At 33.3% G+C, this 17,151-nt stretch overlaps 1 protein-coding gene across 2 annotated transcripts in view; it reads left to right on the top strand.

Moving 5' to 3' along the window:
- LOC135101427 (selenocysteine lyase-like) overlaps positions 1-17,151 on the top strand; it is a 203,922-nt gene that overhangs the window by 143,322 nt on the left and 43,449 nt on the right. The gene's annotated exons all lie outside the window — the stretch shown is intronic.

Below are 17,151 nucleotides of genomic sequence, written 5' to 3'. Positions count from 1 at the left end.
TACACAAATTGCTGACTTTCTGTGCAGTCTACACATAAAGAACAAATAGGAGAACACTCATATGTAGTGATAAAAGTTGGACGGAGTTATTTTATAATTTATACATGATAAAAATTCCTGTGTGTGTGTGTGTGTGTGTGTGTGTGTGTGTGTGTGTGTGTGTGTGTGTGTGTGTGTGTGTGTGTGTGTGTGTAGACACTTGACTGTCTGGCTGTCTGTCTTGTTTGTATGGTGAAAGATTGTAACGCCCAGTGATTAGACTGTGATAGTTTTTTTTTTTTTTTTTTTTTTTTTTTTTTTTTTTTTTTTTTTTTTTTACTAGTGAGGCCAGACTGAAGCCTCATGAGAGTTATAGGATTTTTAAGGTCTCATGAAATGTGATTTCATTATGACTGAAAATTTTAAAGTGAAATAATAGTGAATTAACAGTAAAAGTTATACTTATATTTGGTGAACATTAGGTGATGGAAAGCTATATTGATTTTCTTTAATTTCTTAGTTGTTTTCAGCCATGGGCTCATATATTTTGTAGATTTTCTTTATTTATTGCAGAGAAAAATGCAAAGCATTGATATAAGATATAAATTATTAAGAAAAATGCATATATATATATACCAACCCTGGATTTTGGACAGTGCGGGAATGAAATACAGGATATGAAATAGCAAGACAGCTGTTGTTAATTATGTCACAGAAATTTTTGAGGTTGACTGGATTGAATCTATATTGGTGAATGATATGGTCTGACATCTCTAAACTGGCAGCTAGGGTGTAGTTGTGCAGGAATTTCCCCTGTGAACAATGTTGCCACATTTCCAGAGCCCATGATGCATAACCTCTATTATTTATATAAAAGAAATGCCCAATAAGATAGACATGTAACTAAACTTTCACTCTAAGCATTACAATATATGAAAGAACAGTAAACCTATCATGCCTAATATATTTATTTGCCAATAAAGAAAACATGGCATATATAATTTACAGTGTTGCTAAAAAGATATTGTCACTTTTTATTGGTGTTCACCATAGTTCTGATGTGGTAGGTATTTTCACACTTATATTTAGAATATAATTTGAAGGAACAGAAGTAAAAATAAGCAAATTTCTTAATAAAAAATAATCCATTAAGCCATTCATGAGCAGAAAACACTTGACAATGACCCTGCCCGACCCTGTCACCCAGGCAGAGCTTTCAGATGCCAGGTCTTAAAAAATGCTGCCACATATTGTTGACTTTTAATCTAGTTCTCAGATGAGTAAGTACATTCACAATTATATTTAGAATATAATATGAAGGATTAACACTGAAAATGAGCCAGTTCCTCAATAAGAAAACCACTCTTAATAACAAAAACATTCATTCTCGAGTGGCAGCACTGACGACTCAGCCTGGCTTCATCACATGTACAGCACTACACACACACACACACACACACACATGCAAGATATTTGAAAAAGTGATAAAGAAGCAGTGAACAGAATTTCTAGAAAAAACATGATATAATATGGCCTTAGACAAAAGCAATCATGTGTAATCAATTTAATGAGCTTTTATTCAAGAGTGACTGATATAACAGAAGATGTATGGATGAGTAGACTGTGTATGTTTAGATCTAAAAAAAAAAAAAGCTTTTGACAAAGTTCCTCACAACTGGCTATTATGGAAGCTAGAAAATATAGGTGGATTAAATGGAAAAATTAAAAAAACGGATAGAAAGTTGCTTAAAGAGAAGAGAAATAAGAACAGTAGTTAAAGATGTAAAATCGAAATGGAGAAAAGTAGATAGTGGAGTACCACAAGGATCAGTGCTAGCACCAATACTTTTCCTGATCTACATAAATGATGTGCCTGAAGGAGTAAAGAATTACATGAGCTTGTTTGCAGATGATGCAAAATTACAAAGACTTGAAAGAAACAACAAAGACTGAAATTCTACAAGAGGATTTGAATAAAATCTAGGACTGGAGTAAGAAATGGGAAGTGAAATTTAATGTGAAAAAAATGTCATGTAATGGAAATGAGAAAAGTAAAAAGAGATCAAAATAGACATATAAAATGCAAATGAAGACATAATAAAAGTACAAGAAGAGAAAGATCTGGGAGTGATAATACAGGATAGTCAGTTGTCAGAGAAGAATGAAGAAAAGATATTCAGAGATACATATAAAATGGTGAGAAATATTAGAACAGCATTCCACTCCATAGATAAAGATATGATGAGAAAGATAATTACCACTATGATTAGACCAAAGTTGGAATATACTGAATCAGTGTGGTCTCCCCACAAGAAGAAACACATGAAAAAACTAGAAACGATACAAAGGATAGCAACAAAGATGATTCCAGAATTGGAAGAATTAACATATGAAGACAGGTTAAAGGAAATTAATCTGCGAATACTGGAATAAAGAAGAGAAAGGGGGGATTTGACACTTATTTATAAATTGTGGAATAGAGTGGGAAAAATAATGAGAAATTTTTGCAAAGAGAAGTAGGAAATACCAGTTACACACAAGGACACACCAAAAAACTAAGAAAAGGAAGATGCTTGAGTATAAAGAAATAGAGTTTCCCACAGAGAAATACAGAAGTTTGGAACAAGCTAAGTGAGGATGTAGTATTGGCAACAAGTGTGCACAACTTTAAGGGAAAACCAAACAACTGTAGATATGGAAACAGAACCCCATGAGCATAACTCAGGCCCTGTAAATTACAACTAGTTAAATACAGAGAGAGAGAGAGAGAGAGAGAGAGAGAGAGAGAGAGAGAATTATCACAGGCTTGGGAAACGTGACAACAGTGTTCGAAGGGGAAATCCCCTTGCAACTCCATCCTAGCTGCCAGTTTAGAGATGTCTGACCGTAGTGATGATTGTTTTATTATAAAGCAGTTGTATACTTAAATCAGAGAATTAGCACTTAGTTAAAAATACAGGTATGCTATTATATATTTGGTAACTGGAAGCAGCAGCTAACTTCCAACTACAGAATAAAATAAAATAAAGAAAAAAGTTGTACATGGGTTAAGAGGATTCATGATGTTTAGAATATTGATAAAAAAAAGTTTTACATGGGTTAAGGGGATCCATTCCTGATATTTAGAATATCAATTAAAAAAAAAGTTTTACATGGGCTAAGAGGATCCATTCATGATATTTAGCATATCTTAATGCTGAATTCTCATTTCATCTTTTCATATTCATGCAGGGTTGTTTATATATATATATATATATATATATATATATATATATATATATATATATATATATATATATATATATTTATTTATTATATATATTATATATATTATATATATATATATATATATATATATATATATATATATATATATATATATATATATATATATATATGTGTGTGTGTGTGTGTGTGTGTGTGTGTGTGTGTGTGTGTGTGTGTGTGTGTGTGTGTGTGTGTATTTGATAGCATATATGACATTTTTTTTTTTTTTTTTTTTTTTTTTTTTTTTTTTCATAAAAATGGCACAAAAAAATCACCCTGCATCTTATATGCAAATGTGAGGCCTCACATAGATTTAATTTTGAAATCTTCAACTGTACACCCAAAGATTTACACCACTTTATTATAGGCAAGGGTGCTATATCATATTTTTCAATCATACTCTGATGTAATGAAATGTTGAAAATGAAAATGTGACACCGTTCAGTGACACACTAAGTGTGTTGTTGACATCTCGGCAGCTGGACTGCGTTCTCCACCTCACTCCCACGACTAGGCCACTACCTCTTATTACTGCAGTCATGTAGGATATTTTTATTATTGTGATTGCTTGCTTTTTGTTCAGCTGTACCAGTAGCTTGCTTTAAACATTACATGCTTAGATAAATAAAAAATATTTTTTTCCTGAATATGCCCTGCTGAAGTGGGGAATGAGTCTTATATGCCATCAAATACAATATATATATATATATATATATATATATATATATATATATATATATATATATATATATATATATGCCATGAACTTTATTAAATAAGTTCATTTGCTTATTTCAGGCAAGTTCAGTTCAAACTCCTTTGCTTCTCATAATTTTTAAAAATCACTAATACCCATCAAAATCTTGATCAAACATATGGAGATATGGCTTTTCCAAAATTCTGATGGAGATACTTCACCCATTTGCTTCCTGCTACAATCATGTAGCCTTCATGAAGTATAGTCAGTGTATAGCTTACAGATAAAAAATAAATAAATAAATAACATTTGTTAGCATTACAGACAATAGAAGCACAACTGAACATATCTGATTCAGTTGAGAATTACTTCATGTATAGTAGAATTTTCTGTGGGCATAATAAATCTCATACGATTCTTAAAGTTAAAGTATTTGTGTACACATGAGATGTGTTTAACAATAACAAAGGAGTGTCAAGACTTGACAGTCGAGGAAGAATAATTTTAAAAATGTCTATTGATTTATTGTATGTTTAGTATTTAAATTTTCTGTATGTGGATAAATGAACTTTTGCTGTGTGTGTGTGTGTTTAGCGAGAGAGAAAGAGAGGATTGATTACTGTAGGTAAAGGGACCTGACTGGTGTGATAAGTGTGGGCCAGCTGTGTTGTGGGAATGAGGCTGCAACAAGAAGTGAGATGTGAGACATGTGTTTGTTAGTTTGGAGCTAAAGTGGTTGAAGGCAAAATACTTCTGCTTCATCCTATGTAAAACATGTACCACCAATTCACCCATTTATTTGTCTTCAGTTGGAGCTGAAATCTGTAATTGTATGCAAGGAAGTAAATCATTTGCTTCTATCTCCTCCCATCCCACAGTTCTTCAGTCCTTGCTGCTCTTCCTGACATACTAATTCTCATTTCTTCCTCATACAGTCACATCCATACCTGGCTCTCCTATCTTCAAACCTAATGTTTATAGATTTCTTTATATAGAAAGAGATCACAGGTTTCTTGTTGATTATCATATTTGATGCCTTCCTTAAATACATTAACATTTGAGGTTTTAGTGATCAATTTATTTGAATTAATAAGACAATGTTCTATACTACAAATACACTTGATTAGAATTAGAATTAGAATTGAACCTTTGAATACAGATTCGCCATCCAGTTGGGCCACATCAAATATCTGTATATACAGAGATCACTGGTAGATTCAAAATCTTACACAACTGTTTGTTATACTGAAAATCGATAAATATTGTTGGAAGTCTTAAATTTCTGTACACATTAATAATGAAATTTTTTTTTTTTTATGGGGGAAGACTACAAATCTTCTACAAGAATGGTAATACCACACTATGCTTCAGTTTAGTCAATTTTCAATTAATACCAGTTGGTCTTGGTATAATTTTGATGTTTTCTTCTACATGGTTTCAGATACTATCAGAAATTAATGTGATGATTTTTATTTTTATTAATCCATCTTTACCTAGGTTCCTATGAAAGAAAACCTTAAAAAGGGACATGGTGAAGATAGAAAAAATTATCCAAGATTAATGAAAATTATTTTTCATATCAAACATGGAAATAAAAATAATGAGGGTAAATAACATGTATTAACTGTTGTGACTGTATTTAACAGTTAGTGAAAACATAATGCCATGTTATAATTGTCTTATTTCTCCACATCTGAAGAATTTCTACACATTCTATACACCTCCTGTCCCTGACCCTTCCTCCTTTCCTTCTGATTCTTTTTGTTGACCAGAGAATGCCATTCAGTCTCATTCAAAGAAGTAAGAAATGATGTGTGGAGAGGAGGTAAAGATATAAAGGACAGAGGAAGGAAAGAGGAAGGGATGGGACAGTGTGAAGGGGGAAATAAAGCTGAAGGATCACCCTAACTGCTTGCTTTCACATTCACTTTCATCCCACCCACAAACTTGCTTCCTACTTATTTATCCAACCACAAACTCATTCATCAAGTTACCCTTTTCCTTCTTCCTTTTCTATAAAAAGCTGAATTTATAAGAGACTTGGAAATGTGAGAGAGTAAGAGACAATTTGGCAAGATTTTGAGGCACAAAATTGACAATGAAAAGTCAATCTAGTAACACATGGTAGATAGCTGGATATGAAATGAGGTAGCATCCAAGACAACAATGTGTGCTGCCTTTGTGGCAGAATTCAGCTACATACAATGAGTGAAAGTAGTGTTTCTTAATTTAGATTATACATTTATATACATAGCAAATATTTTTTGGTGTAAGGGATTAGCCAAGAAATTTATCCACTTGCACACTCATACTTGCATCCGTCCTCTCTCATCTTAGCAACGTTCTCCTTAATTTAGTAGGAAATTTAATTTTTTAGGGAGAGAAAACAATGGATATTTGATTTAATGGAAAATTGGATGAGATTTAGATAAAAGCTTGCTTGTGGCACAAATATTGCTGTTAACAACAATGATTTTTCATCCTTTTCTCTCTCTCTCTCTCTCTCTCTCTCTCTCTCTCTCTCTCTCTCTCTCTCTCTCTCTCTCTCTCTCTCTCTCTCTCTCTCTCTCTCTCTCTCTCTCTCTCTCTCTCTCTCTCTCTCTCTCCACTAGATTGAATTAAAAGAAGGATTTCATAGGGACTGGATGATTGGGCATTTAGTGTGTGTAGGTATATACACACATACATCTATGTACATATCCAATTAGATAAGTAAAGTAGTTAATTAGGGATTTTTATCTATTTTCTTTATTTTTACATTTGTTTAAATATATATTGATTATTTATTTATTTTTATTTTTTTTATTTATTTATTTATCTATTTTTATTTTTATTTTTTTTTATTTTATTTGTTTATTATTATTATTTTATTTTATTTATTTATTTATTTATTTATTTATTTTATTTATTTTTTATTTATTTTTATTTATTTTTTATTTATTTATTTATTTTTTTTTATTTATTTATTTTTTTTTATTTATTTATTTTTTTTTTTTTTTGTGTGTGTGTTTGTTTGGTTGTTTGTTTGTTTGTTTGTTTGTTTGTTTGTGTATGTGCATGTGTAAATGAATTTTGTGCTATGCTTATGAAGCAAACCCACTTTGTATGATTGCTATTATGGTTCTTCTGATCTAATCTGAGTGAAGCTTCAAGCATTCAGGGAGTTAGTTCATGAGATGGAGCATTGGATTTCTATTATGGAATAATGATATTCCTCCATTCACAGGTTATTGATGGAATAAATTGTTATGTATCATATGAGATATATGTTGAAAAGGAAGGGCATGAGTTGAAGCAATTGGAGTGGCATAAATGTTCATTGATAACTTTAATGTATATATATATATATATATATATATATATATATATATATATATATATATATATATATATATATATATCATTGAAAATAACTGAAATGGAAGTGAATGTGAGGGGTGAGGATGCTGCCAAAAATTTATCTTGATGGCTGTAAATTATACAAAACAGGTGCTGAGACATTGAATATGCTGAAAGATCAGATGTGAATTTCATCAGCTATATTAGCAATTAATAAACAAGAACATAGGCTACTATTTATTTATTTGCAGAAAAAAACAAACTCCAAGTTATATATATATATATATATATATATATATATATATATATATATATATATATATATATATATATATATATATACATACACACACACACACACACACACACACACACACACACACACACACGTATATACAGTACTAGTCATAAGTATTGGACCCCTGGGGGGGGATATGATACTTATGGCAAAAAAAAAAAAAGCATGGTCCTCTTGAGAGTGAACCATTTTAACAAGTATAGGCCCCTGCCATGACATCAGCACATCCCTCAGCTTCATGCTACTGACTCATAGCCTCCCCTCAGCATGCCTTGGGGTATGTTGGAGAGCAGTAACCTGCATCGACTTGTTCCGTATCCTGCTGTATTATTGCACAATAACATCTTATGATAATTAATTCTGTTTGCTAAAATAAAAGAGTATTCATCTGAGACTATTGCGCAGATCATGAGCTTCAAGGAAGCAGGTCAGCAAGAACCTTGATACACTTGAACCTGAGAAGTGGTCTGGGCATCCCTGGAAGACAAATAAAAGGGCTGTTTACTGTCTTAAAGGGCACATTGGGGTCTGATGTCAAGACCACTGGATGCTTTAAGGCAGTAACAGCCCTCTGGGGATGCCCAGACCATTTTTCAGGTTCAGGTGTATCAATGTTCCCTTCCTCCCTGAACTGCTGTGACCAATGTTTGACTTGTCCTGGATACTGCCAATAGTTCAGTTATTTCTCTAACTGAATGACCTGCTTCCTTGAGGCTCACGATCTGTGCAACAGTCTCAGATGAATACTCGTTTGTTCTAGCCATATTAGCAAATAGAATGAATTATCATAAGATTCTAGGGTGTGGAACAAGTCAATGCAGGTTACTGCTCTCCAGTGTGCTCCAAGGTGCACTGAAGGGAAGCTATGAGTCAGTGGCATGAAGCTGAGTGATGTGATAGCATCATGGCTGGGGCCTATACTTGTGGCTAAAATGGTTCTCTCTCAAGAGGACCATGCTTTTTTACACCATGAGTATTGGACCTCCAGCCATGGGGTCCAATACTTATGACTAGTGCTCTATATATATAATATATATATATGTATATATATATATATATATATATATATATATATATATATATATATATATATATATATATATATATATATATATATATATATATATATATACATACATACATACACAGTAAAATCCCTCTCATCCGGCATTTGAGTATCCGGCAGCTTCAAGTATCCGGCACATTTTCCCCGAGCCTTAAAATCAATAAAAAATCAATGTGTACTCATAAAATCGATTAAAATTCCCAGGCGAGGCATACTTTGTCCCTTCGCCACCAGAGCGCACTGCTTCGCGCCACCCGCGGCCTACTGCACTGTGTTTACTCAGTGACTCAGTCCCGCGTGTGCACTGTTTATCGCCTGACGCCTTCATCATGCCTAAAGTTGTAGAAAAGAGGAAGCGTGTTGTGCTTACACTTAAGCAGCTGATCAGATCAGCTGATCTTTGTTATGGTAAGATGCGTGAGTGTAGGGTGGTGATTGTGGACATAATTTCACTTCTATTCAAGTATCTAGCAATATTCAAGTATCCGGCATGTCGGCGGTCCCATTGATGCCAGATAAGAGGGATTTTACTGTATATATGTATATATATATATATATATATATATATATATATATATATCACAAACATTTCAAGGCATATTTCTAGAAAATAAACAATAAAAGTATAATGTAAAGATGAACTAAGTCCAGACTATATAGTCCAGTTCAATCTTGGCAAACTTTAAAAATAAACTGAGATTTTTCTAGCTTACTCCCACAAAAGTCTCTTTGGTTCTTCTTCTTCCTCACTTTCCTCCTCTTTCATCTCCAAAGCAGCAGGACTTCTCACACCTAAAGTGATCTGCTGGTCAGTTTGCTCCTCAACTACTGGTGGATTTTTGTTTACAAAGAGTGAAAAGATGAATACAGTGGTACAAACACAATAGACTCGTTCTCATATTTTTTTTTTTTTTTACTGTCCCTCTTATGCTTTGGATTGCTAATTTTCCTCTCCTCTCCTCCTCAGTCTAGTACCTTATTCATATATTCCAAGTTTATACCAAAAATATTCTTGTATACACCACTCACACCATTGTATCCATAAGTGCTGTAACCAGCAGTAGAGCCTATACATGATGGTAGACGATTGCAGCACTTCAGTGCCACTTTTAAACTTGCCACATGCCTATACCTTTTGGAAATATAGTGCTGAAAGATCAGATAACTTTTGGAATGGGACTATTTTGCAAAAGTGCTGAAACATGTGAATTTCCAAAACATTGGAGGCCAAAAGATAGGATTTTTGCTACATGTGGTAGGAAAACATCAAAAGTGTACATGCTGCACATAAATACAAAAGCAGCAGTATTTTAGATATTTAGAGATGAGTCAAAACAATTATATTCCAGCATAAGATGCACTTCTAAATACCATTGTGATGTATAAACACCTGCTCCAGCTGAAGCTGTTGTACTACATGAATATTATTTTGAAGGCAATATGAGAAGCTCCCTTCAGTACTGAGGTGACTGACAAAGTGATGTGTTTAGATTGTCTGAAAAATTATATTCAGTTCAGGAAAATTAAATGGAAATCTCATGTAGCATACTGCTAGGGATATGAGAATCTCTAATTTTTATTATATTTTTAAAATTCTCTCTCTCTCTCTCTCTCTCTCTCTCTCTCTCTCTCTCTCTCTCTCTCTCTCTCTCTCTCTCTCTCTCTCTCTCTCTCTCTCTCTCTCTCTCTCTCTCTCTCTCTCTCTCTCTCTCTCTCTCTCTCTCTCTCTCTCTCTCTCTCTCTCTCTCTCTTTGTGGCACATTAGTATGATGTAAAGATACAGGTGCACAGAAAATTTCTTAATTCAGTTATTGTTTTCTTAGCTTATTGTCATTTATCTTCCTGAAGAGAGAGAAGCTCCTCATATGTTCCCAGTTTTGTATGTTCTTCACCAAGAATGATATACAATGTCAGTTCACTGGCTCATTCATATTTTGTTGTACAAGTGTATTACTCAAAATCCTGCTCTTACCACTTACACTCTCAGAACTACTTGTGCTTCTAGCAGTTGCCATCAAACTTTAGAAATTTGTGTCTAAGCAAATTGAGAAAGGTATTATTGCCTCCTGGTGTATTCTTTGTCATGAATAAGTGGAATGATTGTGTAAGGTAAACAATAATAATAATAATAAAACTAAGAGAAATAGTGAGGAGCAGGAATCATTACCACGTATTCCCTCTCCTTTACACTTTAGCTCTTGAACTTATTCCATCAAACTGCTTCCTTCCACAATTATTTATCCCTTGTATATCATTACAATCATTATTGTAATTTACAGCATAAATTCATAAAGCCATTTTACTGCAGCTTCTTAAGTACTTTCTAAAGTTTCTTAAGTGTTTATGGCTAAAGTAAAAGAAAAAAGATAAGTGAATAAATGAATAAAAGTAACATAGATGTGACACATGATCCTGCACTTGTGCTGTGTGTTTTGAAAGTGGAAGTGAGGCTATAATTTTAGTGTATATTAAAAAAAATACATGCACAAGGAAAATGAAAAACATTAATTTCAATTAAGATTAATGCCATGAGGATACATATAATATATAAATGGGTCAATTACTATGTTTTACAGATGTAATTTTATAAAATACAAAATACTAATAGTCATGTTCCAGAAGCATTCACAAGTCACTAGTGGATGAGAAATATACAATTATTTCCTAACCTAACAAAGTTCAAGTCTTAAGAAGATGAAATATCTAGTGAAAAATAAATAAATAACAATTAAAACAAACATATACAATAATAGTAAATTTTTCAACAACCTGATAACTTAAAAAGCAACAATATTATTAGTGACACTGAGCTTTATCCACAGGCTAAATGTTCAAATAAAACCATGTGACATACAGTGGGATCTACAACAAATTTAATTAATATTAATTAGCTGTTCATAGTGTAATTTGATAATCATTCAAAACAGATCATGTGGGAAAAAATCACTTCAGAAGAACATAAAAATAACATGAGAGATAGATAGAATGAAATACCACACATGTTGCTCATCTGTGTGATGGTAGCACACTTTTGCACTTGTCAGTTATGCCTATTGTTCATCTCAGCTTTCTTTTGATGATTCATGGCTAGGGTAGGGGATGGTGAGATATACAAAAACACTGAAACACTTGAGGTATGTGGAACAGAGTCTACTAATGGTACTCTAGCTGTATATTGTGATAGTTCTTGGTTATTGGCGCTGGTGAGTTGGTTTATGATCAATGGTGTTGTTATGTAAGGGTGGATGTGTGATATCATAAGTGGGTGACACAAACATTTACAGGCCTGGACATGGATGTGTGGATGGCTTTGATGCTAGCAGGATTAAGAAAGGGAGGGTTGGCATTAGAAAGTTTGTTCATCATTTGATTGATTAGTGGATCATTATGCAATTTGTATGTTACATGCTGTTGCAGACCCCACTGAAGTTTTATTTTTTATTAATTTTGATTTGTTATTAGTGTTACTGGGAAAGGAAATTAAAACTGTATGAATAATACATAAGAATGAGCAGAGCAGTTTTGCTTTTATATTGCATTATCTTATGTATCTCTGAATTTACTTTAAAATTATCTGATACAGTTTAGTATCTATTCTATAAGCAATATTTCATCAATACATTGTGTGTGTGTGTGTGTGTGTGTGTGTGTGTGTGTGTGTGTGTGTGTGTGTGTGTGTGTGTGTGTGTGTGTGTGTGTGTGTTTACCTAGTTGTGACATACAGGAAAAGAGCTATGCTTGTGCTGTCCCATTTCCATATCTATTTTTATCCAACTTTGTCTTAAATTCATTCTTTGTATTTGCATCAGTGATTCTGTCCAAATCATTCCAGACCTTCACGGTTCTATGTGGGAAGCTATTTTTCTTAGCATCTCTTCTATAAGCATCCTTTTCAGTTTTCTTCCTTGTCCTCTTGAGACTCTTGTATCCCACATCATCAAGTCCTCCCTATCCAACTTTTCCATTCCAGTCATCACTCTGTACAGTATGATAAAATCACCTCTCACTCTTCTCTGCTCTAATGTTATAAGACCCAATTTTGCCAATCTTTCTTCATATGGTAGTTCCCTTAGACTTGGAGGTAACTTTGTTGCTGTTGTGTGTGTGTGTGTGTTATATTTAGTAAATTAGAAAATCCTTCCATTTAAGAGAAGTTCATTAGAAAAAGCACACACTAAATACAAATGATAATAGTAAACAAGTGATAGATGGTTCAGACACACTGGTGTCATGTATTCCCATTCCAGTGTTATGTTTTTTTTTGCCATGAGGTTCTAAATATATGAAGTGTGGGTATAAGCCTGAATTTTGTATTGAAAATTTTTTAGATAAAATTATATACCTCCATCTATTACTATCTATCATTTGTACTATATACATTTTTAAATTCTGGATCTCTCAGTATAGCACTCATGAAGACCAATGTTAATATGATTTTGTCTTCAAAGTATTAACTTTAAGCTGTTTGTAAAGATTATATTCTTTTTGAAGACATTATGGGAACAAATTCAATGCACATTCTGAATCTCTTTTGCCAACTGAGAAAGACCTCTTGCAATGCTCTTGCTGCTGCTGTTTTCCTGGCTATAGTCAGAAATGTTTTCAATGATTAAGAAAGTGACAGAAATACTGTTTTCTATCTACCAGTTTTAATTCCGTACATTATTTCTGTATCAAGGATTCTGCACAACAGTTGACAGCAGGGGTCTGAAGTGACTCTCACCTGGTGGTCAGGGCACTTAAATTGCCATTTGAAGTAGCAGTAACACACCAAATGTGGGAAATAATTTTGATATACATATCCACTTATGAAATTCATGTATTGGATATGTTAACAAAACATTTATTTTAAGTATAGTGATGCTGACATAGCAATAGTTGTGTAAATTTAGAATTTATCATAAAACTGCCATTAGGTTTTAACTTTTACAACTGTTTCTGTAGTTAAGATAAATGTGCAACACCAGTGTGACAGTCCTCCAAACAGGATGTGAAACTTTTTGTAAGATTACCTTAGGATGCTTTGATGTGGCATCATTTAGTGAATAACTCAAAGAATCACAGGAGTGTCACATTCATGAAGATGTATGCTCAAGCAGTTTGAGAAGCTACGTAATTATAGAGCCAGAGCTTATTCCCTGTTTTTTACCTTTGGAATTGCTTGAACCTTTGCTTGTGTAGTGCTTTCCTTGTGATCTCATTTAATCAGTGTCAGTGTTTCTCTCTCTCTCTCTCTCTCTCTCTCTCTCTCTCTCTCTCTCTCTCTCTCTCTCTCTCTCTCTCTCTCTCTCTCTCTCTCTCTCTCTCTCTCTCTCTCTCTCTCTCTCTCTCTCTCTCTCCACGAACTGCCCAACAGGATAATCACTGCACAAATTAATATGTTACATTGTATTTATGATCATCCAACCAGTAAATATTCATATCCATAAAACAGCTGTACTTCTGAGTTAGATTGTATTCTTTCTTTTCACTATTTGAAAATAGAATCAAAGAGTGTTGCATTAAATCACACATTTTGCATATGACATAATTTTACTATGTAAACAGTTTAATGTCATGGTTTGTTAAAAGAAAATATTTTTGTAATGACTATTCTCAGTGTCTTGAAGTGTGTAGAAGTATGCTGCTTATGACATGATAGTTTTATAGTAGTGGATGTACTTGCTTCTAGCAATAGCTGTGAGTGGTATTTCATAAAGAAACACCATTGTGTTAGACTTTTTATTGTGGCAATTACTGAATGCTTTGGTGGAAACTTTTATGGAAGTAAGTGCTGTGATTTGTGCTCCAAGCGTAAGCTTGTAATATGTGAGGCAAAAGTGCTATAATGCCAGGACAGAAGTATGGTTGCAGCAGCTAACCATGTGGGTTAGTTAGCCCCTGGAAGTCTCCAGAGATGTCAGAGCTGTGATTGTTGGTTCAGTCTTCCAGTTTGTCAAAGAGTAAGCTGTTTTGAGGTCTTGTGCAGCACCTCACAGTGACACAGGCATGCAGATCCAAGCACGCTCTCTCACAAAGAACTGCATGGTTTAAATATTTGGGTCTGAAATAGTGAAGCTATATTTTGTATCTTGGATTTAATTTTACTAAAGTAATTATAGTAAAACAAGTAAAACAAAAATCATTAAATGTGCATTGATTCAAAAGATATTACCGGTGTCTGAAAATATTCACTGTAGTGGCAGAGCCAAGGTTTTTCAAAGTCAACTAGAATGTATTATAGTTCTTGGGGTTCTTCAGTCAACAAGAAATTTCAACATTCTGGTAACATTTTCTGTTTTAACACTATTACCAGTGGCTCTTGATTCACATAAATTTGGATTGTATTGTGTATCTTCAAATGTTTCCATTAATTTGAAAGTATCATAATTATGATCATGATTGTCAACTTCAAAGTAATTTTCCATTGAATTATTGTAACTTTTTTTAAAGAAAAATTTTGTTAGACTCCAGAAGCTCACATTATTAATTATGCTTGATTTTATCCATCCCCTATTGAATGAGTTAAACAGAAAGTCAAGTTGGCAGTGCATGATTCATGAGACCTTTGGTTGCTTATCACATTTGTGTTACTGGATTATTTTACTGTCTGTCTTTGAGCTGAAAAATTATCAGAAAACTTTGCTAATGGATCATTTCCAAGTTGAAAAATTATTTGAAAGCATTTATAATAGATCATTGCCATTTTATTACTTATACAGTTGTGTTGATGTGTTGATTATTGCTTGTTATAGAAGAACCTTGAAAACATTAAGTCTTTTGTGATACAAGGGTAAATTAGGGTATTTTTCCAGTTTTGTGTGGATACACTGAGTTCTCATGATAGGCATACGAGACAGTGTTTACACTCTTTATTGATGTTTGTTTCTCAACCATACACAAATAATAATAACTTTACTCATTATAGAAGTGAATTTGCCAACATTTATACACTATCAGTTTTATTATTTAGAAATGAGTCTTAAACATACTGTATACTTCAGTGTATAAGACAACACTTGAATCATCCTAAAAAGACAAAAAAAGGGGGGGGGTTGTCCTATACACCAGATACAAAAACAATGACCTTAAATTTTTACGCAAAATAATATTATAAATAAATAACAATTTTGTATTACGACTTTTGGGGAACTTAGACAAAGTAAAATAGGAGCCTGTTTTGAGAAAATGCACTGAAATGTATTCCTTTTGAAAAGTGTGTAAACAAAGTTTAATGTAGTACAGCTATAAACTTCTGCTGGCATTGTATATGAATGGATAAAGCAGGAGGCTGTGTGAATATTCCTCAGTTTTCCCAAAGCTGAAGGAGGACCTATATAAAGGTCTCTAAGACATGGAACCACAAGCTAAGTAGTAAAGGAAGGCAAACTGGGGGTAAGATGAATCTCTCCAGCTTGCAATGTTGTATATGGACGAAGTCCATATGCTGAGAAAAAAATTCAAGAATGTTGGTGTATCTAAGCAAAAGAAACATGATATATATAGAAGATTACAGCTGACAACCCAACACACACAGGCGGCGCAAGGCATGAGTTTGTTTATGTTTAGGAAAACTGACTCTACTGCATATAATTTTATAGCACCTTTGTCCATCCATCTTTTTCATGAAAATGTACAAAAACAACTGGTGGGAATTTTACTTTAGGTTTAGTTTTGAAGATGATAGTACCTTATTACTGGTAATACATTCAAAGTATTTTATTCATTGTACTGGTATATCACTGTCTCAGTTGTCTGGTGCTCACTGATCCAAACTTCACCACAGATGGTTTGGTAGGTTGGGTGTCATCCTATGCCACCAATATCAGCTAAAACCATTAAATTCTGACTGAAATTTGGGGGTCGTCTTACCTGAAAGTCATATTGTCTGCCGAAATATACGGTAATTCAAATGAAGAAGCACTCAGACATGCTACTCTCTCTCTCTCTCTCTCTCTCTCTCTCTCTCTCTCTCTCTCTCTCTCTCTCTCTCTCTCTCTCTCTCTCTCTCTCTCTCTCTCTCTCTCTCTCTCTCTCTCTCTCTCTCTCTCTCTCTCCTTTTATCATTCCATCCATAGCATTCCATATCACTCTGAAAAGTGCATGTCATAAGTTTTGAACTTAAAGTAATGCTAGAGTCACAATTATATTCAGCAAAATATGGTGTATTTCCATCTGCATTTTTCTAAGACTGGACTGTGTGAGAAAATTAATTTCCTGATAATGAGGAAGAATAGGGTAACTATTCAGCAATGTTCCATGATGATATAATTAAAAAAAATAAATAAATAAAATAATAATAATAATAATAATAATAATAATAATAATAATAATAATACAGTGCAACAAACAATAACTTATAGATATCACATGAGGCATCACCAAATGGCTGCAAGAATATTAAAACAAAATGAAGGGTGTGTATTAACTGGTTCATATGAAATTGTCCATGCAAGTAAGTTATAGTATACATGTTAGAATTCTGGTCCTAATATTATGTAGTGAGTTTAGATGGGTTAGTTGTGA

Source organism: Scylla paramamosain, chromosome 1 (genome assembly GCF_035594125.1).
Source record: "Scylla paramamosain isolate STU-SP2022 chromosome 1, ASM3559412v1, whole genome shotgun sequence".
In the NCBI taxonomy this organism is placed as follows: domain Eukaryota; kingdom Metazoa; phylum Arthropoda; class Malacostraca; order Decapoda; family Portunidae; genus Scylla; species Scylla paramamosain.
This window is presented reverse-complemented; position numbering and strand designations above follow the sequence as displayed.